Raw genomic sequence first — 25,409 nt, forward strand, 5'->3', positions numbered from 1 at the left:
CCTTTTAATTAAATCATATTTTGATTTTGTAATGGGTATTAGGTTACAAACAAGTAAAAAATACCCATCTTTTCAAATTGGAAAAATGTATAGCTTTATATTACATCAGTAAATTATTGACTCATGTTTGAAATTTGATATTTAGTATGACCTGTGGTCCAGACTATTGTTAAAGCAGATTCTGATTTTCACCATATTCATGTATTATTATATATTTTTTTAATTGATTACTTTTGCAATAGACAAAATACAACAATTTGGGTTGATTCTTCTTTGTTTCCAATTTGATAATACTAAAGTAAATAAAACAATTTCTGTTCTGATCCTGTCCCAAACGGTTTATAACAGAGATGTATATTGCACTGAACAGTGCCAAGTATACAGAGGTGAAAACATGGGGACCTACTGTACAAAAGGTAATCTGATTAATTTCATTTTACTTTGGTCATAAAATAGGCATTTACTAGTCAACTTTGATATTCACCACTCACCTTGTGAAATAGAATATTGCTGGAACAAAACATTAATTCTGACAGCTGTAACATACAGTTGTCAGAAATTAGACACCAGGGTGACACAGTGGTTAGCACTGCCTCACAGCACCAGGGACCTGGGTTCGATTCTGACCTTGGGTGTCTGTCTGTGTGGAGTTTACACATTCTCCCTGCGTCTGTGGGTTTCCTTCTGGTGTTCTGGTTTCCTCCCATAGTCCAGAAATATGTGGATTGGCCATAACCAATTGTCCCTTAGTGTCCAAAGATGTGTAGGTTAGGTTACGGGGTTGGGGTGGGGGAGTGGGCGTAGGTGGATTGCTCTTTCGGAGCATCGGTGCAGACTCGATGGGCCAAATGGCCGCCTTCTGTACTGTACGGATTCTACGGATTTGTTTAACCTAACTCACTTCAAGCATAGGAGCTGCTCTATAATTATGGTATCTAATGTTGCTTCAGATGGCTTTGGTGTTTTCACTTGTTATGGTAGGTTATTAACATTTTTGAGTAAAATAAAAACTGATAGCTGTTCTAAATGTGTTTTTTCATTAATTTCTATTCAGCTCTTCTGGTTCTCCTTTATTGACCTACTTTGAACCAACACCATTACTCTATAATGTGTTAAAAACCTTAAATCTTGCTGCCTGCAAATCTTTTCCATTGTTTTATTTCTCCCACACTTTTGTGTCAATTGTTTTCAATTTTAAATTTCTATGCCCACAATTATGATAGAAAATGTCTTGTGTAATCATGCTACATTGTAATTGCCCCCTGCAGCCAGTGTTGGCCATGTAACCATGACTTGGATGAAGGAATGGAGATCCATATACTGAGGTTTGCTGACAACACTTAGTTGGCACAGCAAGCAATACAGATGGAATAGGAATGTACTAATAGGCAGTAGTAGATTGGGAAAATCTGTGGCAGAGAGAATTGGGGGAAGTGCAAGGGCATCCAGTTTGGGTCATGTAACCATGAAACTATAATCGATAGTTATAAAAATCTCCTTTTAAGGGCAGCACGGTGGGGCAGTGGGTTAGCCCTGCTGCCTCATGGCGCCGAGGTCCCAGGTTTGATCCCGGCTCTGGGTCACTGTCCGTTTGCGCATTCTCCCTGTGTTTGCGTGGGTTTCGCCCCACAACCCAAAGATGTGCAAGGTAGGTGGATTGAACACGCTAAATTGGCCCTTAATTGGAAAAAATGAATTGGGTATTCTCAATTTATATTTTTAAAAAATTAAAAATCTCCTTTTAAAGGGTTGGGGGTGTTTGGTAGTGCTTCCCACAACCGTTTTTCCATTACATCGCTGACTATCAATACCGCTTCATGCTTTCTTCTGGACCTGGAAAAACTTACCTATTTTGCTTCCAATTTCCATTCCTTTCTCAACTTCACATGGTCCATCTCTGACACTTCCCTTCCCTTCCTGAACCCCTCTGTCTCCATTTCTGGTGTTATACTGACCATCAATATTCATTACTAACCCATCAACTCCTACAGCTACCTCCTAGGATGCTCTTTTGGAGGGTCAGTGCAGACTTGGTGGGCCGAATGGCCTCCTGCACTGCAGAGATTTTATGGTTCCTATCGCTTGCCGTTTCAGCTCATTATCTCGTGTCCGACTTTGGCCTGCTGCAAGCCCAACACAAACTTCCGATTGGGCACCTTCTGAACCCAACATTGTGTTCAACAACTTTACACTGTGTACGTTCTCCTCCATCTTGACCCCTTTTAAAAAAAAAAAAAAGTACATGCAAAAATATATTTGTCCCAACTACTCCCCTACAGGTCCACCTGACATTTGTGCTTAAGTTTTGCTTTCACTGAGCACTGACCTTTGTTCTACATTAACATATTCTGCTAGTTTACCTTTATGTCACTATCAGCATCCTCTAGTCTTTAACACTGGTATTAACAATTCTTTTGTCTTGTGCTCTAAACATGTTTTGTGCAATCTATCCTTTCATTGACCTATTTTACTCCACCGGGTGTGGTGGTGCGGGGAGGTTCCTTGGTTTGTTTGGGGGGGGGGGGGGGGGGGAGGTTTTATGGTGCGTGGGGCTGAGGAGGGCTGAGGGGGAGGAGGATGGTTGGGCAGAGGAGGGGGTAGAGGTTCCCCTGGTGCATGGGGGTAGGTCATGGGTAGAGGGGGCTCCCCTGTCATGTATGGGATGGAAGTTCCCCAGTTCATGTGGAGGAGGGGAGGGGGGGAGGGGGGGGGGGGGGGTGTGCAGGACGTGGAAGGGGTTCCTGATTAAAGGAACATGCATGCATAGAGATTTAGCCCAGATGCTTCATTTTTATTTTCCCGGATCTTATGTACCACACTGGTAGATTTAGGTCAGAGGATATCCAAGATGTTGGTGACTAGCTTAAGGAGCTGATTGACACCACTGAATTGGAGTCCAGAACAAAGAAAATAACAGCCCATCACAGGCCCTTCGGCCCTCCAAGCCTGCACCGACCAGGCTGCCCGTCTGAACTAAAACCCCCTACCTTCCGGGAACCATATTTCTCTATTCCCATGCTATTCATATATTTATCAAGACATCTTGATCTTGGTTTCGGACAAAGCTCGGCACAACATCGAGGGCCGAAGGGCCTGTTCTGTGCTGTACTGTTCTATCCCTTAAAAGTCACTATCGTATCTGCTTCCACTATCTCCCCCAGCAGCGAGTTCCAGGCTCCGAGCACCCTCTGTAAAATAAACTTGCCTCGTACATCTCCTTTAAACCTAGCCCCTTGCACCTTAAACCTATGCCCCCTAGTAATTGACTGTTCCACCCTGGAAAAAAGCTTCTGAATATCCACTCTGTCCATGTCCCTCATACTCTTGTAGATTTCTATCAGGTTGCCCTCCATTTCTGTCGTTCTAGTGAGAACAAATTCAAGTTTCTCCAACCTCTCCTCATAGCTAATGCCCTCCATACCAGGCAACGTCCTAGTAAATCTTTTCTGTACCCTCTCCAAAGCCTCCACGTCCTTCTGGTAGTGTGGCGACCCGAATTGAACACTATATTCCAAGTGCGGCCTAACTAAGGTTCTATATAGCTGCAACATGACTTGCCAATTTTTAAACTCAATGCCCCGGCCGATGAAGGCAAGCATGCCATAAGCCTTCTTGACTACCTTTTCCACCTGCGTAGCCACTTTCAGTGACCTGTGCACCCAGATCCCTCTGCTTATCAATACTCTTTTAAAAAATAAATTTAGAGCAGTCAATTATTTTCTTTTTCAATTAACAGGCAATTTAGCGTGGCCAATCACCCTAACCTGCACATCTTTGGGTTGTGGGGGTGAAACCCACGCAGACGTGAGGTGAATGTGCATACTCCACACGGACAGTGACCCAGGGCCGGGATTCGAACCCGTGTCCTCAGCGCCGCAGTCCCAGTACTAACCACTGCGTCACATGCTGCCCCTGCTTATCAATACTCTTAAGGGTTCTTCCATTTACTGTATATTTCCCATCTGCATTAGACCTTCCCAAATGCATTACCTCACATTTGTCCGGATTAAACTCCATCTGCCATCTCCCCGCCCAAGTCTCTAAATGATCTATATCCTGCTGTATCCTCTGACGGTCCTCATCGCTATCCGCAATTCTACCAACCTTTGTGTTGTCCACAAACGTACTAATCAAACCAGTTACGTTTTCCTCCAAATCATTTTTATATATAACACAGCCTTCCATTCAGAAACACACCCTTCCAATGCTACCCTCTTGTCTTCTATGACCGAGCCAGTTCTGTATCCATCTTGCCAGCTCACTTCTGATCCCGTGCGACTTCACCTTTTGTACCAGTCTGCCATGAGGGACTTTGTCAAAGGCCTTACTTAAATCCATATAGACAACATCCACTGCCCTACCCTCACCAATCATCTTTGTCACTTCCTCGGAAAACACAATCAAGTTAGTGAGACATGACCTCCCCTTCACAAAACCATGTTGCCTCTCGCTAATACATCCACTTATTTCCAAGTGGGAGTAAATCCTGTCTCAAAGAATCCTCTCCAATAATTTCCCTACCAATGGTGTAAGGCTCACTGGCCTGTAATTACCTGGATTATCCGTGCTACCCTTTTTAAAAAAAAAAAAATTGAGAGTACCCAATTCATTTTTTCCAATTAAGGGGCAATTTAGCGTGGCCAATCCACCTAGTCTGCACATCTTTGGGTTGTGGGGGCGAAACCCACGCAAACACTGGGAGAATGTGCAAACTCCATACGGCCAGTGACCCAGAGCCGGGATCGAACTTGGGACCTCGACGCCGTGAAACTACAGGGCTAACCCACTGCGCACCGTGCTGCCCATCTTGCTACCCTTCTTAAACAAAGGAACACCATTGGCTATTCTCTAATCCTCTGGGACCTCCCCTGTAGTCAATGAGGATATAAAGATTTCTCTCAAAGCCCCAGCAATTTCCTCCCTTGCCTCTCTCAGTATTTTGGAGTGCCCCTCTCAGTATTTTGGAGTACACCCCATCAGGCGCTGGGGACTTGTCTACCTTAATGTTTTTCAAGATGCCAAATACCTCCTTTTTGATCTCAACATGACCCAAACTATCAACACTCCCTTCCCCAGACTCCTCATCCACCAAGTCCTTCTCTTTGGTCCTTCACCCATTTCGTCTGGCTCCATGTATAGATACCTTCCCCGGTCCTTGAGTGGTCCAACCCTCTCCCTGGCTACCCTCTTGCTCTTTATATATATATTTATATATATTAAAAAGCCTTGGGATTTTCCTTAATCCTGCTGGCCAATTACTTTTCGTGACCCCTTTAAGCCCTCCTGACTCCTTGCTTAAGTTTCTTTCTACTTTCCTTGTATTCCACTTCCTGCTTCATGTGTTTCCAGTCTCTTGGCCTTGACAAATGCTTCCTTTTTTTTTTTTACTTGGCTCATAATGTCTCTTGTTATCCAAGGTTCCCGAAACTCGCCGTACTTAGTCCTGAATTCCTATCAACTTGCACTTGAAAGCTTCCCACATGCCAGATGTTGATTTTCCCTCAAAACATCTGCCCCCATCTACATTCTTCAGTTCCTGCCCAATATTGTTTTAATTAACCTTCTCCTAATTTAGCACCTTCACCTGAGGACTACATTTCCATCAGTACCTTAAAGCTTACTGAATTGTGGTCACTGTTCCTGAACTGCCCCCCTTCTGAAACGTCGACCACCTGGCTGGGCTCATTCCCCAATAGCAGATCCAGTACGGCCCCTTCCCTGGTTGGACTATCTACATACTGTTTCAAGACGCCCTCCTGGATGCTCCTTACAAACTCTGCCCATCCTTCCCCCCCCTAGCACTAAGTGAGTCCCAGTCAATATAAGGGAAGTTAAAATCACCCACCACAACAACTCTGTTACTTTTAAACCGTGGCAAAATCTGCCTATATATCTGTTCCTCTATCTCCCACTGGCTGTTGGGAGGCCAATAGTAGACCCCCAACATTGTGACTACACCCTTCCTTTTCCTGAGCTCTACCCATATTGCCTCACTATATGAGCCCTCCAAGATGTCCTCCCAGAGTAGAGCTGTGATATTCTCCTTAACCAATAGTGCAACTCCCCCCACCCCTTTTACATCCCCCTCTATCCAGTCTGAAACATCTGTATTCTGGAACATAAAGCTGCCAATCCTGTCCTTCCCTTAACCAAATCTCTGTATCGGCAACAACATCATTGTTCCAAGTACTAATCCAAGCTCTTAAGTTCATCTACCTTACCTGTTGCACTTCTCGAATTGAAACAAATGCGCTTCAGTCCATCAGACCCTCTTTGATCAGCAACCACAGCCTGCCTACTCCTCCTGTTTTACTGGCCCTACCTCTAGTTCCCCTTCAGTTAATTCATCTTTGCTTTGGTTCCTATCCCCCCTGCTAAACTAGTTTAAATCCTCCCTTGTGACACTAGCAAACCTCCCGTCCAAAATATTCATGCCCCTCCAGTTTAGATGCAACCCTTCCTTCTTGTACAGATCCCACCTGCCCCAGAAGAGATCCCAATGGTCAGGTATCCGAAACCCACTCATCTACACCAGCTGTTTAGCCATGTGTTGAGCTGTACTATCTTACAACTCTAGAGGTCCTGCTTTTTAACTTTCTACCTAACTCCCTAAACTGCTGCTGCAGGACCTCGTCGCTCTTCTTACCCATGTCGTTTGTACCAATATGTGCCACGACCGGCTGTTCACTCTGTCCCTTCAGAATGCTTTCTGCCTATTCAGAGACGTTCTGGACCCTGGCACCAGGGAGGCAACATATCATCCTGGGGTTTCTTTCACGTCCACAGACACGCCTATCTGTACCCCTAACTATAGAGTCTCCTAGAACTATTGCTCTAGTGCTCTTTGTCCCTTCCTGCTTAACAACAGAGCCAGCCACTGCTCTGGCTGCTGCTGCTGTTAGCCCCTGATAGGCCAAACCCCACCCCCCAACTGTATCCAAAATGGCATACTTGTTAGAGACAACCACAGGGGATTCGTGCACTGACTTCTTGCTTCTTCTAGCGGTCACCCATCTATTTGCCTGCATCTTGAGTGTAACCACATCACTAAAACTCCTGTCTATGACGCTTTCCACCACCTTCATGCTCCTAAGTGCATCCAACTGCTGCTCCAACATATCCATGTGGTCAGTGAGGAGCTGCAATTCGGACAGACCCAACTTTTTTTCAGCTTACTATTTTCCAAGACAAAGTAGCCTTAATTCTTTGAGCATATCCTGATAACTAAGGATCCTTTGGAGTAGATATCAATTGTTAGCCCCCCTCAACCTCTTCCAGGGCATCTGTTTCCTAATGAGTGAGGTGACCAAATCAGAACATCATATTCTAGAAGTACCTGACCCAAGGCTTTGTGTACAAGCAAAGGATCATAATTCTAGTATTCTATAATTCTAGTGTTGTCCTGGCTATAATTTCTAACATTCACAACTGAATTACAAAAGATTACATATGATATACGGCACAGGCCATTTTGTCCAATCAGTCCATGTCAGCATTTATGTTCCACTTGAGCCTCTTCTCATCTTTCCTCATCTTAATCTATTAACCTAGATTAACATGCCCTAATCCCTTCTTTCTCATATGCTTGTGTTTTCCCCTTATGTGCATCTAAACCATCCACTTCACCCACTCCCAGTTCTCGCAAGTTCCACATTCTCACCACCTATTTTGCACAAGGAAGAGTCCTCTGAATTCCTTATTGAATTTCTTGTTAACTATTTTATGTTAATGGCCTCCATACATTCATAATTATAAAGACCTCGATTAGGTCACCCCTCAAATTTGTATATTCAAGAGAAGAGACCCAATCTGCACACCCTCTCGGACAACTATACCTCTTGCATTTCTGGTATGATCTGTGTAAATCTTCTCTGCACTCTTTCCAATATCTGTGTATGCATTTTATAATGATGATGAAAAGAACTGCTACAGTACTCAATTGTGTGGTGGCCTAACAAAGGTTTGATGCAGGTTTGGTATAACTTCCCTACTTTTCAGTTCTATCCTTCAAGAAGTAAAGTTGGTGCTTGGTTTGCTTTGTTTCTGACTTTGCTAATCTGTTGCAACTTTTTAATAATTGTTGTATTTGTATAGCGAGATCCCTTTATTCATCTACACCACCTGGACTTGCACCTTCAAAGTAATAAGTGACCTCCCCATTTTTCCTACATTTACGAACAGGTGAGGAGGGGTCGAATGACTCTAATCTTTTCCCCATTCCTCATTTGACTTTAACAGAGCTTTTGTGAAAAGGATCGACTTGCCACCTCAGTGTGTCTTTAACTGTTTATGTGCTGTGATCATAAAAGACACGGGCAGGTTTTCTTGAGTTTAACAAAGAAAGAGGCTAGTTTTATTATACTTAATCTGGTCTAAGTAAAATAATAAAATACCCTCTGATTTCATGTGCACACACACCACAGAGAGGGGAACGATAGTTTAATCAAATTATAGAGTCCAGAGAAATAGAAGGAGTATACAGCTCGTGGAGTTTGATGACATGTCTGGCTTCAGGATGATTTTGGTGGTCCTGTTGGTTGCCTTGTGATTTAAAGATGTAGCAGAGTTGATTTCATTCAAGAATTTTCTTTCTGAATTGGGGGGGGGGGGGGGGGGGGGGGGGGGGCGGGTAGGAAGTGTGACTCCGGGTGGTCCCACTTTGAAAGCTTGCACCTTGAGTTGGAGAGCGAGGGAGGAAACGGGGCCCTCTCTCAGGTCTTCTCACATCAACATTTCAGCTGCTCTTCCCCTCACTGCAGAAAAAAGAGAAGCTTTACACAAAGGTGGATCTGTCACTTGACTGTCACTCATTACTGTTATATCCCTTCTTGTTACTTAAACCAATATATGTCTAGGAATCTCCTCTCTGAGCCCGGGTCCCATTGTTCAAGTGTTTGGGTTTAAAACATAATTCCATTACATGTCTGGGAACCATGATGTGGAGATGCCGGCGTTGAACTGGGGTTCCCAGACATGCAAGAAGTCTTACAACACCAGGTTAAAGTCCAACAGGTTTGTTTCGAATCACTAGCTTTCGGAGCACTGCTCCTTCCTCCGCAATGTTCCGTAAGACAGTGATTCGAAACAAACCTGTTGGACTTTAACCTGGTGTTGTAAGAATTCTTTCATGTCTGGGAACCCCTGTTGAATACCTCTTGATGCCTTGATAATGGAAACAGGATATGTTGCTCACTCGTGTTCTCCTGAGGCCACTATCCTTGCAGACATGGTGTCTCCATGTCAGCTGTTTGGAATGTGGCTTGTACAGTGATGTAAATTGGGTAGCCATCTTGGCTGTGAGCTCAAGTTATGCACTCGTCTGTATTTTAAAAAGTCTCTGCATTTATGACCTAGAAGGAGGCCATTTGGCCTGTTGTGTCTTTACTGATTTAGGATCAGCCCACTGTTCCGAAAGATGTTGCCTGACATTTTATCAAAGGTTCTGAAAGATGTACAATATGTACTGAGCTTCCATCACTCAGCAACTTGGTAACTTCCTCAAATAATTCAATCAAATTGGTAAGACAGGTATCACTGAATTGTTACAACACAAGAAACCATTCAGCCTGTCATGTCTACGTTGACTGTCCACAGGAGCAATTTACCATGTGGCACTACCCCACCGTCTGCACTGCACGTTCTTCCTTTCCAGATAATAATCCAATTCCTTCTTGAATGCGAATTCCATCTTGAATGGCTCAATTGAACATGCTTCTACTATACATTCAGCAGTGCATTCCAGATCCTTTTTAGTGTACCCAATTTTTTTTCCAATTTTGGAGCAATTTAGCGTGGCCAATTCACCCACCCTGAACATCTTTTTGGGTTGTGGGGGTGAGACCCACGCAGACACAAGGAGAATGTGCAAACTCCACATAGACAGTGACCCGGGTCCTCGGCACCATGAGGCAGCACTGCAAACTACTGTGACACCCTGCTGCCCCCGTTTTCCAGGTCCTAACCACTCCCTGCGTGAAAATGTTTATCTTGGGTCGCCATTGCTTTTTCTGCTATTTGCCGTATTGTCATGTGAGAGTACCTTTAAGAAATGGGTGTTTATAAATGGGTATGTATATAAATATCTGTAGTGAGAGTACCTTTAAGAAATGGGTGTTTACTACTGCAGTGATGTCAGAGAGTGGGTGGAGCTGGGCTGTCTGTCAGCTTTTTACTTTCGTTTTAGGCTGTTTGCTGCAGGGTGTGTTTTAGTTTCGTTTTCATTGTTGGAGCTGAAGCCAGACAGAGCAGGTGTACTGTTGATCTCTCTGCCATGAAAAGACTATCTCTTGATCATTTGGTGAATTCAGAATTATAAATGTTCTCCTTCGTGAATGTAAACCTAATGTGCTTCAGTTAAAAGGGGTTTCTTAAGTCTTCTGGATGTTAAAAAGGAAAGTTTAAAGGTTTACTTAGTGTTGTAGTCTTTGGGGGTTGTATTTGAATTAATGGTTGCTAAGATGTTCACTGTATGTTTTAAAACAGTTAACTTGAGTTCATAGAATAAACATTGTTTTGCTTTAAAAAATACTTTTCCATTTCTGCTGTACCACACCTGTAGAGTGGGCCATGTGCTCCCTATACCACAATCTATTAAAAGTTGTGGGTCAGGTGAACTCCATGATACACTTTGGGGTTCTCTAAACCCTGGCCCATAACAAATTGGGGGCTCATCCGGGATAAAAGTCTATCTATTGGAATGGCTTTGTGAACTTAAAGACAGTGAGGGGTGAGCATATTGTGGGTGCTTTTCAGGTGTGGTATTTTAGTTAAGTAGGGAGTGTGTTATGAACAATGGCTCTCAGAGGCTTTGACATTTTTTGGGGTGGAGACAGTCACACAGCACCTTATGGGCGGAGACTAAAAGCATACTGTTAGATTTGGCAAAAACATTGCAGTTAACATCACCTGACAAAATGCGAAAAGATGAGGTAATTATGGCGGTGGCTAAGTATTTAAAGTTGCCTGAGATACAGTTTGACTCTTTGGAAATAGCAAAAATTCAGTTGCAAATTAAACAAATGGAACATGAGAAAGAATTAAAACAGTTTGAATACGAAAGAGAGCGAGAAGAAAGAGAGAGGAAAAAGAGAAAGAAAGGAAAACAGAATAGCCCTAACAGAACAAAGAAAAAAGGAGATACAAATCAGGGAAAAAGATAGAGAGAGTTTGAACTTCAGAAAATGGCCATGAAACATGACAGTCAGTTAAAATTGGCAGATGTAAAGGGAAACGTACAGTTGGTGGATAGTGATGAGCATAGTGAGAAAGAGCGTCATAGTCGAAGGCTTGGTGGGAATCTATTTAAATCTGTCCAAGCATTGCCAAGGTTTGACGAGAAGGAGGTGGAAGCCTTTCTCATTTCATTTGAGAAGGTAGCTAAACAAATGAAATGGCCACAGGACATGTGGGTATTACTAATTCAAACAAAGCTGGTAGGTAGGGCTAGTGAAGTGTTTGCATCACTACCGGAGGAGGTATCTGCGACGTATGAGGAGGTGAAAAAAATCCATCTTGGGTGCATATGAACTAGTGCCTGAAACTTACAGACAAAGGTTTAGAAATTTAAGGAAAGAATTTGGTCAAACATGCATGAAGTTTGAAAGGCTCAAACAGAGTAATTTTGATAGGTGGATAAGGGCTTTGAAAATAGACCAAACGTATGAAGCTCCCAGAGAAATTATACTTTTGGAGGAGTTTAAAAATTCAATTCCTGATGTAGTGAGAACTCGTGTGGAAGAACAGAGGGTTAGAACTGAGATTAGCAGCGGAAATGGCAGATGATTATGAATTAGTTCATAAATCAAAGATTGGTTTCCAACATCAGTTTCAGCCTGTGAGGGATAGAAACTGGGCACATTAGAAATATTCAAGCGGTAAAGGTGATAAGGAGATAATAAGGAGAGTGTACCTCAGATTAATTAAAAAAGAAATCCAGGAGGGTGGAAAATAAATAAACTTTCAAATGTTTTCACTGTAATAAACTAGGCCATGTAAAGTCAGTGTTGGTGTTTGAAGAAAAGGACTGGGAAGGCTGATGTGGTAAAACTGGATAAGACAGTGGGGTTTGTTAAAGTAGTAAAGGAAAGCCCAAGGGAAGCGAAGGGGGTGCTAACGATTGTACAGCCTGTTCAAGAGTAATTGTTAAGAAGGTGCCAGGTGTCTAAAGAATTTACTTGTGTGGGTAAAGTTTACTCGTGGATCAGGAGGAGCAGGTAAAGAAGTCACAATTTTAAGAGATACGAGAGCTAGTCAATCTTTAATGGTAAGAGATGAGGAGTTATGTAGTTTGGGAAGAATGTTGCCAGAAAAAGTGGTAATATGTGGAATTCAGGGTGAGAGGAGTAGTGTTCCATTATAGAAGGTAAGGTTGGAAAGTCCAGTGAAGAGTGGTGAAGTGGTAGTAGGAGTAATAGAGAAACTATCTTGTCCTGGAATACAGTTTATCTCAGGTAATGATATAGTTGAATCGCAGGTGAGCGTGATGCCTACTGTGGTTGATAAGCCAGTTGAAAATCAGACAACTGCAGTGTTGAAGGACGAATAGCCTGGGACTTTTCCGGATTGTGTGGTAACAAGGTCGCAAAGTCACCGGTTAAGACGAGGAGAAATCAAAGAGTGAAGATGACGTTGAAGTGCAACTATCAGAAACAATTTTTAATCAGATGGCTGAAAAAGAACAAGAACAGGTGGAGGATGATGCGGATATATTTAGTTCAGGAAAATTGGCGGAGTTACAACAAAAAGATATAGAAATAAACCGGATGTATCAGAAAGCATACGCAGAAGAGGAATCTGAGTGTATGCCAGAGTGTTATTACTGTAAAAGTGGTGCCTTGATGAGAAAATGGAGACCTTTATATATGCAGGCGGATGAAAAGTGGGCAGAAGTTCATCAAGTAGTATTGCCAGTAGGGTATAGAAAGGAGGTATTGCGAGTTGCACATGGTACCAGTGGGAGGTCATTTGGGAATAAGGAAAACTCAAGCTAAAATCCAGAAATGTTTTTATTGGCCTGGACTACATAATGAGGTAGTTAAATTTTGTCAATCATGTCACACATGTCAAGTGATAGGGAAACCTCAAGCACTGATAAAACCAGCGCTTTTACAAGGGTCCTAATTGATTGCGTAGGACCGCTTCATAAAACAAAAAGTGGGAATTAATATCTTTTGACGATAATGGATGTGTCTACTAGGTTTCCAGAGGCCATTCCAGTCTGTAATATTACAGCTAAAAAGATTGTGGAGGAGTTACTTAAATTCTTTACTAGATATGGACTACCCACAGAAATACAATCAGATCAAGGATCAAATTTTACCTCCAGGTTATTCAAAGAAGTTATGGATAGCGTAGGAATAAAACAATATAAATCAACTGCATACCATCCAGAATCGCAGGGAGCGTTAGAAAGGTGGCGTTAGACATTAAAGACCATGTTGAGGGCTTATTGTCACGATTATCCAGAGGATTGGGATAAAGGAATTCCATTCGTACTGTTTGCAATTAGGGATGCACCTAATGAGTCAACCAAATTCGGTCCTTTTGAACTAATTTTTGGTCATGAGGTAAGAGGACCACTTAAATTGACTAAGGAAAAATTGGTGAGTGAGAAATCGGAATTACATTATTGGATTAAATGTCAAATTTAAGGGAACGATTAAATAGAGCAGGTGAATTGGCTAGACAATATTTAAAAGTTGCATAAAATATGATGAAACGTGTAGCGGACATGAAATCCAAAGTTCGTAGTTTTGCCAGTGGAGATAGTTTTCGTGTTGTTACCAGTGGTAGGTGAATCTTTAAAAGCAAGGTTTTGTGGACCTTATCAGATTGAAAGGAAATTAAGTGAGGTGAATTATGTGGTTAAAAACACCAGATAGAAGGAAAACTCACCGAGTGTGTCATGTGAATATGCTTAAAAGGTACTTTGAAAGGGAAGGAGAGAAAAAGGAGGAGGTTTTAATGATTCTACCTCAAAGTGACGAACCAAATCCAGATGACTGTGAATTTGACATACCTCTAATTAAATTGGAAAACGAGGACGTTCTTAATAATTGGGATAAATTGTTGAGTTACCTTCCAGAGGAAAAATGGACTGACCTGAAAGAGTTATTGATATCACATGGCATATTTGTGGAGATAAATTGGGAAGTACTAAAATGGCTATACATGATGTAGATGTGGGAAATGCTCTTCCAATCAAACAACATCCATACCGACTTAACCCTTTAAAATTGGCACAGGTTAACAAAGAGATTGAGAGTATGTTTAAAAATGGCAGAATTGAAGTGGGTTGCAGCCAATGGAGCTTCCCCATAGTGATGGTACCTAAACCAGATGGTACCCAACGGTTGTGTGTGGGATTGCATTGAGAAAGTGGGACAATCGGCTTTTATTTCCAAACTGGATTTACTTAAAGGTTACTGGCAGGTACCTTTATCCGAAAGGGCGAAGGAGATTTCAGCTTTTGTGACTCCAGATGCTATATACCAATTCAAAGTTATGCCATTTGGCATGAAAAACGCCCCAACCACATTTCAACGGTTAACTAACAATTGTGCGGTATACATCGACGATTTGGTAATTTTCAGCCAGACATGGAAAGAACATTTAAAACATCTGATGGAGTTATTTGATTGACTTCAAGAGGCGGGTTTGGTGATAAATCTAGCCAAAAGAGAATTTGGAAAAGCCCAAGTCACTTTCCTTGAGGAGTTTTCAATACCCTCAAGACGAAGGGAAATAATGCAATTTCTTGGCATTAGTGGATTTGATCGAACATTTGTGCAAAAGCTTTGTAGCGTGGTTGCTCCACTGATGGACTTGCTGAAGAAAATTTCAATGGACAGCAGAGTTTCAACAGGCATTTGACGGCCTAAAAGCTGTGAGAACCAATGCTCCTGTGTTGGAGAATTACAAGGGATTCTGTGATCAGTTTGAACTAAAGTATCTGACTTTAAAGAGAAATGCCGAGGTGTAGAGAAATGGACGGATCGTGCAGAGACCTCCTTGTTCAAAGAGACTCTCAATCGAGAAGGATTTCAGTTGGAGGAAGAAAAATGTTTTTAAAAATGGACTATATTATTATACCTGTTTGAGTATGTTGTTTTTTGAAATGAAAAAGTATATTTACTGTGTGTATTTCTTAAAGGGATAGTGAAAAGATGAAAAATGAAACCATCTTGAAGTTGATGGTTTATTGTTTTTTTCTTGGGAGGATGTGTCATGTGAGAGTGCCTTTAAGAAATGGGTGTTTATAAATGGGTATGTATATAAATATCTGTAGTGGGAGTACATTTAAGAAATGGGTGTTTACTACTGCAATGATGTGAGGGAGTGGGTGGAGCTGGGCTGTCTGTCAGCTTTTTACTTTCGCTTTAGGCTGTTTGCTGCAGGGTGTGTTTTAGTTTAGTTTTGAGTGTTGGAGCTGAAGCCAGACAGAGCAGGTATACTGTTGATATCTCTGCCATGGAAAGACTATCTCTTGATCATTTGGTAAATTCAGAATTATAAATGTTCTCAGTCGTGAATGTAAACCTAATGTGCTTCTGTTAAAAGGGGCTTCTTAAGTCTACTGGATGTTAAAAAGGAAAGCTTAAAGGTTTACTTAATGTTGTAGTCTTTGGGGGTTGTATTTGAATTAATGGTTGCTAAGATGTTCACTGTATGTTTTAAAAAGGTTAACTTGAGTTCATAGAATAAACATTGTTTTGCTTTAAAAAATACTTTTCCATTTCTGCTGTACCACACCTGTAGAGTGGGCAGTGTGCTCCCCATACCACAATCTAGTAAAAGTTGTGGGTCAGGTGAACTCCATGCTACACTTTGGGGTTCTCTAAACCCTGGCCCATAACAGTATATCTGAACCCTCTTGTTCTCTCCTTCCCCCAATGGGAACAGTGGTTCCGTATCTATTTTGTCCAGACTCTCATGATATTAATGGAAAATATACAGATGGTAGGTGAATTGAATAGGTATTTTTCATGCATCTTTACTATACAGCAGTGTTTTTAAAGTTTAAAACTTTTTTCGCAGCACCCACTTTTACCAACGGGCTGACCTTTGCGACCCATGCCAGCCGACCTTTGTAACCCACGCCGGCTGACCTCCACGACATAGCATTAGTGCTTATCTTTAATGCGACAGGTGAACCTGCTTGGTCCTCACAATCTCACTTACTTTGTCATTACATTTCTGCAAAGGACTTCAGCTGACGATTTAGTTCTTGCCGCATCTTTTGAAAAAAATCAAGATGTTTGTCGTCGAACTTGCCATGCTTAGTCTTCAAATGTCTTTGAAGTTTTGAGGCTTTTAAACTGCTTTGCCAATTCTTCCCTGCATATAACACACATGGGCTTTGTAACCTGATTTGTATTGGCAAAAATAACTGCCGTCTTCAAGAAATCATCTTTTTCCCGCTTTGTTCCCGATTTCAGTTTCTTCTTCATTGTTCACCAAAGGCCCTGGAGCTCTCGTTACAGCTCACACCAGCACTAATATGTTCTGCTGTCGACTCACCTGAGAAGCTCTGTCCAGCAGATTCAATTCTGAGACCCTGACCTGTTTGTGTCTGTGGCCCTCCCTTTATTACAAAATGATCCATCTTCAGTTCTTCACATAGTACTCTTGCTTGCTTGCTGGCAGCTACAAAATGGAGCACGTGATGCCAGTGTGCCTGCTCTCTGCCATGCTTTTGGCAGGAAGACTCCATTAACGAAAATCTGGTTCTAGGAAGTGCACTGATGTCAGGAGGAGGCGTTCTGCCTGCTGGGATCTGTTGAGGCAGCAAGCATTACCGAAATGGCCGGCATTCATCGAAGCCGGCCACGGCCAGCAAAAGCTGGTTGTGGCCGTTGGGCACTTTCTCCCACAATTGGGAAAGCTGCGACCGATTGCCCCATGACCCTCCTGACACCCACCCACGGGTCGCGACCCTGAGTTTGAAAATGACTGCCATAGAGGATACAAGTAACATCCCAGAAATAGTTGGAAATTGGAAGGGAGGGTTGAACACAAGAATATTACAATCACCAAGGAATTAGTACATAGCAAATTATTGGAGCTACGGGTTGACAAATCCCTGGATCCTGATGGACTTCAACCTAGATTCTTAAAAAAAGTGGCTAGTGTGACAGTTAATGTTAGTTTTTATTTTCCAAAATTCCCTTGATTTGGGAGCGGTATCATTAGATTGGAAAATTACAAATGTAACTCCTTTATTCAAAAGGGGAGGCAGTCAGAAAGCAGGACACTACAGGCCAGTTAGTTTAACATTTGTCATCGGGAAAACGTTGGAAGCTATTATTAAAGATGTTATGACAAGGCACTTAAAAAATCGAAGGCAATCAGGCAGAGTCAACATGGTTTTGTGAGAGGGGAATCATGTCTAACAATTTATTGGAGTTCTTTGAAGGAGTTACGTGCTGTGGATAAAGGGGAACCGGTGAATGTATCGTACTTCGATCTCAGACGGCATCTGAGAAGGTGCCACAACAAAGTTTATTGCAAAAAATAAAGTTCATGGTGTAGGGGATAAGATATTGGCATGGATAGAAGATTGGCTAGCTCGCGGGAAACAGGGTAGCTATTAATGAGTCCTTTTTCTGGTTGATGGGATGTTGGTGGTGTGCCACAGGGATTAGTGCTGGGGTCTCAATGTTTTGCAATTCATATAAATAACTTGGATGGAGGGACAGAAGGTATGGTTGCTAAACTTTCTGATGATGCAAAGCTAGATAGGGAAATAAATTGTGAAGAGGACATAAGGAGACTACAAAAAGATATAAGTAGGTTAAGTGATTGGGCAAAGATCTGGCAAATGGAGTATAATTTCACAGCGCTAGAGACCAGGATTCGATTCTGACCTTGGGTGAATGTGTGTCATTTGCACATTCTCCTTGTGGCTGCGTGGGTTTCCTTCGGGTGCTCCGGTTTCCTCCTACAGTCCAAAGATTTGCAGGTTAGGTGGATTGCTGATGCTAAATTGACCCTTCGTGTCTGACGGTTAACTGGGGTTATAGGGTGGGGAGTGGGCTTGGGTGGGGAGTGGGCTTGGGTGGGGTGTTCTTTGAGGATTGGTGCAGACCCGATGGGCTGAATGGCCTCTTTCTGCACAGTAGATATTCTGTGATTCTTTGATTCTATGAAACATAGGATAGCTAGTAGAATGTTATAGTCTATTGCAAAGAGCATTGAATACCAAAGTAGGGAGGTTATGCTTCAGTTGTGCAGTTCATGATTCTTTGATTCTATGAAACATATCTAAATAATGAGAGATTGCAGGGCCCTGAGATTCCGAGATATCTGGATGTCCTAATGTATGAATCACAAAATGCTAGTAAGCAGGTACCGCAAGTAATTAGGGTAGCTAGCAGAATGTATTGCAAGGAGCATTGAATAGAAAAGTATTCTCAACCTGTTCTGCCACCTTCAATGATCTATGCAAATATCTACTCGTGTCTCTGTGCACCTGCACCTCTTTTAGCATTAAACTCTTTATTTCAGTTCCAAAGAAGAGTCAGATTGGACTTCGAATGCTAACCGTTTCTCTCCACAGTTGTCATACCTGCTGTTTTTCCAGCATTTTGTGTTTTTATTTCAGATCTTCACCATCTGCGTTATTTTGCTTTTACCCTTTATTTCATGTTTGTGTTTTTCCTGCCAAGAAGAACCTAGGCAGAGAAGTGTGATGCAATTTCTCCCCCCCTCCCCCCCCCCCCCAGTCTACCAACTTGTCCATGTCCATTTGAAGTTTTACACTATCCTCCTCACAGTTTAAAATGCTTCCAATGCTTTTTTAGCATCCACAAAATTTTAAATTTGTGTTTGTACGCCCAGGTTTAGATAATTAATATGTCAGGAAGAGCAACTCCACTCGTCCCTTCCGATCCAAAAACATCCATTAATCACTACTGTTTCCTCTCATTAGGCCAATTTCATATCTATGTTGCTACGGCCCCTTTTATTCCATGATCTATAACTTTGTGCACAAGCAATGTCAACCACGTCCACAGCATGATCCTCATCAACCTCTGATATTGCATCAAAAAATTCCAGCAAGTTAGTAAAACAGGATTTGACCTTAACAAATCCACGCTGACTTTCCATAATTAACCTGCATTCGACCTGCAAGTGACTGCTAATATTGTTCCAAATTATCATTTCTAGAAGCTTTCCCACCACTGAGATTTAAACTGACTGGCTTGTAGGTTTTGGGCTTGTTGCACACTTTTTGAACAAGGGTGTAATATTTGTAATTCTCCAGTCCTCTGGCACCACCCCTGAATCTAAGAATAGAAACCTATGGCCAATACCGTTGCCCATTATAGAGATCCTCTGTTTCGCTGACTGCGTACCCACGCATTTCCCGATGGCTTGGGGTGCCCGCAATAGAAAACCTCCAATGGTCGGCTGCCGGATCCCGCTGCCGGCGGGGAGGACGCTGCTACAGAAAACGGGTGCGGCAGGACGGAGAATCCTGCCAAGGAAATTTTTGATGGGGAAGCTGAAAGCTAGTGTTGAGAGTAGGATAACTTTAGCTATCCCTAAGGGACAAATAATTTTTTAAAAAATTCTTGGAATGGTGGGCATTGCTGGCGAACCTATTTGCTATGCATCTCTTCCTTTGAAAACATGGTGGGGGCCTTCTTGAATAGCAGCAGAATGTATGTAGATGATGCTTCTAAAATACTGTTAGGTAAGGAGTTTCAGGGGTTTGACCCAGTGATGATGACGGAAGGAGATTGTACATCCAAGTCAGGATGGCGTGAGACTTGGAGAAGAACGTGCAGGTCGTGATGTTGTCGTGCACCTATTTCCGTTGCCCTTTTGGTGGTGAGGTTATGGGCTTGGAGGTGTAGTTGAAGAAATAATAGTAAATTGCTGCAGTGCATCCTGTAGATGAGATATATTGAAGCCACAATACACTGATTTGCAACTTAATGAATGAATGCTAAACAAATGGACTGCTTTGTCCTAGATGATGTCCGTTTTCTTTGGTAATCATAGAATCTCTACAATGCAGGCCATTTGGTCCATCGAGTCTGCATTGACCCTCAGAGAGCACCCTACCTCGACCCACTCCCCCACTCTATCCTTGCAACCCGCACATCCTTAATTGATCATGGCCAATCCCTAACATTGGATTTTTGTTGCACCTGTACCCATCCAGAAAGTGGAAGTCATAGAATTATCATAGAATTTACAGTGCAGAAGGACGCCAGTCGGCCAGTTGAGTCTGCACCGGCTCTTGGAAAGAGCACCCTACCCAAGGTCAACACCTCCACCCTATCCCCATAACCCAGTAACCCCACCCAACACTAAGGGCAATTTTGGACACTAAGGGCAATTTATCATGGCCAATCCACCTAACCTGCATATCTTTGGACTGTGGGAGGAAACCGGAGCACCCGGAGGAAACCCACGCAGACACGGGGAGAACATGCAGACTCCGCACAGACAGTGACCCAAGCTGGAATCGAACCTGGGACCCTGGAGCTGTGAAGCAATTGTGATATCCACAATGCTACCGTGCTGCCCCATTATGATCTTAACTTATGTCTTGTAAATAGTGGAAATGGTATGGAGAATCATGAGGTAAGCCACTTGTTGCAGAATCCCCAAACTCTGACCTGGTCTAGCAACCATGTCATTTATGGTTAATCCAGTGGATGGTTAATCCAGTTGATTTTCTGGTCACCTACCAGGATGTTGATGTTGGGAGACTGGAGTGTTGATAATGCCAATGAATGTTGAGAAATGTTTTGGCTCTAATTGGAGATGGTTACCGACTCACGTGAATGGCATAGATGTTACTTGACATTGATCAGCCCAGGCCTGAATGGCGTTTAGGTCTTGGCTACACATGGGCATGAATCTTCATTATCCAAGGAGTTGCAAATTGAACTGAACACTACAGTCATTGGCAAACAACCCTACTTCTGACATTATGGAGAGAGGTTTATTGATGAAGTAGTTGAAGATGATTGGGTCTAGGACAGTGAGGAATGACTGGGACTGAGATTGACCTGAATAACCACAATCATCTTCAAGAAACAGCAAGGTATGACTAAAGTCTGTGGAGAGTTTTCCATCCTGTTTCCCATTCGCTATTATTTTGCTAGGACTCATGCTACACATGGTGAAATGCTGCCTCGGTGTCAAGGGCAGAAACGTTCATCTCGTCTTTTTTTGTCCTTGTTTGGACCATGGCTGTCATGGAGTTCTGGAGTTGAGTGGTGCTGGTGAAACTCGAACCGAGCATCAGTGAGTAGATTGTTGGTGAGTAATTGGCCATTTGATAGCACTATGAAGGACACCATCCATCACTTTGCTGATGAAAACGAGTAGGCTGATGGGGTCAGATTAGATGTACCCTGCTTTTCATGGACAAGAGTACTGAGGCAGTTTTCCGAATTATTGGGTAGATGCCATCTCTAACTGTACTATTAATAGCTTGGCTGCATGCACGCTGGTTCTGGAGCAAACGTTTCTCGCACTAAGCTGGGATTTGGTCAAAGTCCCATGACCTTTTGTGCATCCAGTGCTTTCAGCTATTTCTTGATAGCAGATAAGAGAGTGAATCAAACGTCTTAAAGCCAGCTAGCAATCCATTCTGCCACTTGTCCTGTGACTCCACATTCTCTGACCTTATTCATTGGCCTATGATGGACCAGCACCCCTTTAAATTATTTATTTTCTATAGCATTTTTTCATTCTTCCTACCAGAATGTATCACTTCACATAATACCGTGTGTTAAATTTCACCTGCCATGTGTCGGCCTATTTCATCAATTCATCTTTGTTCCTTGAAGTCTATCACTCTCCTTAACAGTTCCTAATTCTTCAAGCTTTCCTATCACTGAAATTAAACTGACTGGCCTTTTGTTTATGTTGCAATTTTCCAGCCCTCTAGCACCACTCTTGTATCAATGAAGGATTACAAGATTTTGGTCAGTGTCTCTACAATTTCCACCTCTACTTCCCTCCGTATTCTTAAATGCATCTGATGCGGCCTTGGTGACTACAGCCAGCCTTTTTAATGACCCTTCTTTATCAATTTATAACTCCTCCACAATCACAACTCTCTCCTCTTTCACTACAACTTTAGCAGCATCTTCCCCCTAGGTAAAGACCGATGCAAAGTACTTATTTAGTGCCATGCCCCTGTCTCCATGCTTAGCCATGTCCTAGTCTCCATGCTTATCCCCTTTTTGATTCCTAATTGGTTCCAATTCCCCTTTTACCGGCCATTTACTATTTGTAGAACTGAGAAGACATTTAGATTCTTTTTATGTGGTCCCAGTCCCTTCTTATACTCCCTTTGCTGCTCATTTATTTATTCACTTCCACACCGAACTTTTTATATTAAGCTTGGTTCTTGCTTGTATTATCCACCTTTTCTACTCCATTTTACTCTGCACCTCTGCCATCATCCAGGGAGCTCTGGCTTTGTTTTTGGTCATCCTTGCCAAATATTTCAGTATAATTTTAATCTTAATTTTTGTCAAAGCATTCATATCCATCTTCCGTAAGCTCTACGTCCTTTTGTTTCTCGATCCTGAGCCATATTTGTTACAGTATGCTGAGCTTTGTCATCTTAGTCCCAGCACTGTTCACCTGAGCCTTGGCCACAGCTGCTTTTAGAGCTTTTTCAGCAGCTGCTATTTTCTGTTCCTTTAGGCTTTTGATTGGGCCGCCTTTGGACTCCGACATGAGATTCACCCCGGCCCAGTTTAGCTTTATCCTCTCCAGCCAGGTTCTCCACATTTCGGGGATAGTTACCTTTAATGCCTTGGAGGGAAGTTTGTGGTCTGTCTGTTTAACTGCATATTTACCTCGAGGCAGCCCCTTAACGGAGCTACATCTCCGGTATAGGTTTTGAGTATTAATTTTTGAGGGTTTCAAGGTGACATGTCGTAGTTTCTCTTGGTAAACTGTTTCTGGGACCAACGAAATGGCTGCGTCATTGCCCACCTCCATTTTTACCGGTTATCATAGAATCATAGAATTTATAGTGCAGAAGGAGGCTATTCGGCCCATCGAGTCTGCACCGGCTCTTGGAAAGAGCACCCTACTTAAGCCCCGATTGCGCCTCATTCTTCAAAATTCCAATGGGCATGGGTCCAACCAGTTCAACCTTTCTTCATAAGAGAATCTACGGTGGTGTTCCCGATTGAGGGCAGGGGACAGGAAAGGAGACATGGGGAATTGCCGTTTAGAGTGGTGGGGGCGAGTTGGCGCAGTTGCATAACATGTCTGTCGAGTAAAGGAGTGAATCAGTAACAGTTTGTTGCACTAGCAATGACCAATACAGTCAACGACAGTTCGTCATCTGACTGTGCCTCTGGTCCTTTTTCACGCCCTTTTTGTATCACTTGATGTATTGGTTCTTGTTTTTAATAATTCTTGTTTCATTCATTTCTCCACCACGCACGTTGGGTATGCCCCTTCATACCACAATTCTTTCATTTTGCATCTTTACTCCAGCAATCACTTCCTGTGTGCCCAGTTTTTGCACATCAATGGCAATTTTGAACCTGTGTGATGTTCAGGTTTCAGCCAATACCTTGGGGATTATAGTGCTCGAACTTAATTGTTGCGCTTCCTTAGCTGCTAGTTCCATAGAGATCGCGACTTTTAAAGCCTTTAGGTATAAGTTGCTTTCTGTTAACGGCCTTTTTTGAATAGCTTTGCTTCTTAATCCACACACCAGTCTGTCTCTAATGGTGTTGTTCAAGAAATCTCCAAATTCACAGAATTCAGCTAATTTCTTTAAAGTAGCTACAAATTGTGTGAGTTGATTCACCTTTTTGGTTAAATTTTGTAGAATCTGGACCTTTTTTGGCGATGACCAAGGGTTTAGGTGAGAAGTGGCCCTGTAATATCTCCACAATCTCACCATAATTTGAGGCTGGTTCTAGCTGCACTAGACTCCATAGGAGGTTGGAGGTTTATCCCAATCCTGCTCAGAAATGTCGGGACTGCCATGTCCATCGCAATTCTGTTTACCTGGACAAAGTATTTGAATCTCCGTATATGAGCTCCAGCGTGAGGTGTTTTCATCATTTGGTCCAATGTGCCAAAACCTCCCACCATTTTACTGTGGCATGGCTTGCATAAGTACAATGTGCTGTAAAGCTTTTAGCATTACAGCTCTTTTGTTGTCCTTTCAAACAAGGGAACCCTAAACTCAGCCTGTTCCTTACCGAGTTTTGCAATGAGCGTTGCAGAACTCCCCAAGCTCTAATTAATTGTTGCAGACGGTGGCGGAGTGGTTAGCACTGCTGCATCACGGTGCCGTGGACTCTGTTTGATCCCAGCCCCGGGTCACTGCCTGTGTGGAGTTTACATATTCTTCCCGTGTCTGCATGGGCTCACCCCCACAACCATAGATGTGCAGGGTAGGTGGATTGGCCATGCTAAATTGGCCCTTAATTGAAAAAATTAAAAAAGTATATTAATTGTTGCAGGGTATTTATTACTTTACTTGCTACTCTCAGTAGAGGGAGCACTGTTCCAGAACTTTCCAGGTAGAGCTCCTAGCAAGTTTCTTTTAATGCTGTTTTCATCAAAATCTTTGTATAAATTTTGGTTGCTTCGATGCTATTATTCGGCACCCCTCCATAACAGCTTTGGTGTAGCAGTTATTATTTTCTTAATCCCTTTTTGGATGGCTGCAATGTAGATTGAGGATTTTTCTTACTCCACTGGGTTTTTGCAGTTCTTTATCGTTGTTTGCAGTGGGGATCAACCACCTCGCCACCAGTTTCTTTGGTATTTTTAAAGTACAGACCTGCAGACCACAAAGGTATAAAAAAAACAAGATTTTTAGAAAGATGTTTTCTCTCTGGGTGCTATCCACTGTGCCGCCCCTAGAGGTCATAGTTTGAGGATAAGGGTAAACCATTTCAGACTGAGGTGAGGAGAAATTTCTTCACCAAGAGAGTGGGGAATCTGCAATTCATTACCACAAAATGGAGTTGAGGCCAAAACGGTGTGTGATTTCAAGAAGAATTTCGATATAACTCTCTTAGGGCTAAAGGGATCAAAGGATATGGGGGGGGAAGGCGTGTCAGGGTGTTGAATTTGATGATCAACCATGATAATGAATGGCGGTGCAAGCTTGAAGGGCCAAATGGCCTCTTGCTTCTATTTTCTATGCAGTGACTCTCCTCCCTTTTTGCCCTTTACACTATTGCTATTCCAGTCTATATTAGGATAATTATAGTCTCACAACATAACCATTGTTTTTGCACTTTACTTTAATATCCTTGGAAATTTCTCCTCCGCTCTTTTCCCACTAATTTGAGGTCCCCAGAATACACTCCGTAATGCACCTCCATTGTTTCTCGGTTCTAACCAAATACAGCAGATTCTGTCCTTGACTCTAGGACATTTCCACATTGCAA

The 25,409-nt window shown here is 42.6% G+C and overlaps 1 protein-coding gene and 1 long non-coding RNA gene across 7 annotated transcripts in view; both read left to right on the forward strand.

The window, feature by feature from the left end:
- LOC140389875 (uncharacterized) lies at window positions 1-15,740 on the forward strand. The gene is made up of 3 exons (XR_011934500.1): window positions 1-416; window positions 8,095-8,181; window positions 14,244-15,740. It is a non-coding gene; the product is annotated as an uncharacterized lncRNA (long non-coding RNA).
- ift80 (intraflagellar transport 80 homolog (Chlamydomonas)) overlaps window positions 1-25,409 on the forward strand; it is a 398,557-nt gene that overhangs the window by 1,267 nt on the left and 371,881 nt on the right. The gene's annotated exons all lie outside the window — the stretch shown is intronic.

This window comes from Scyliorhinus torazame, chromosome 14 (genome assembly GCF_047496885.1).
Source record: "Scyliorhinus torazame isolate Kashiwa2021f chromosome 14, sScyTor2.1, whole genome shotgun sequence".
Taxonomy (NCBI): Eukaryota; Metazoa; Chordata; class Chondrichthyes; order Carcharhiniformes; family Scyliorhinidae; genus Scyliorhinus; species Scyliorhinus torazame.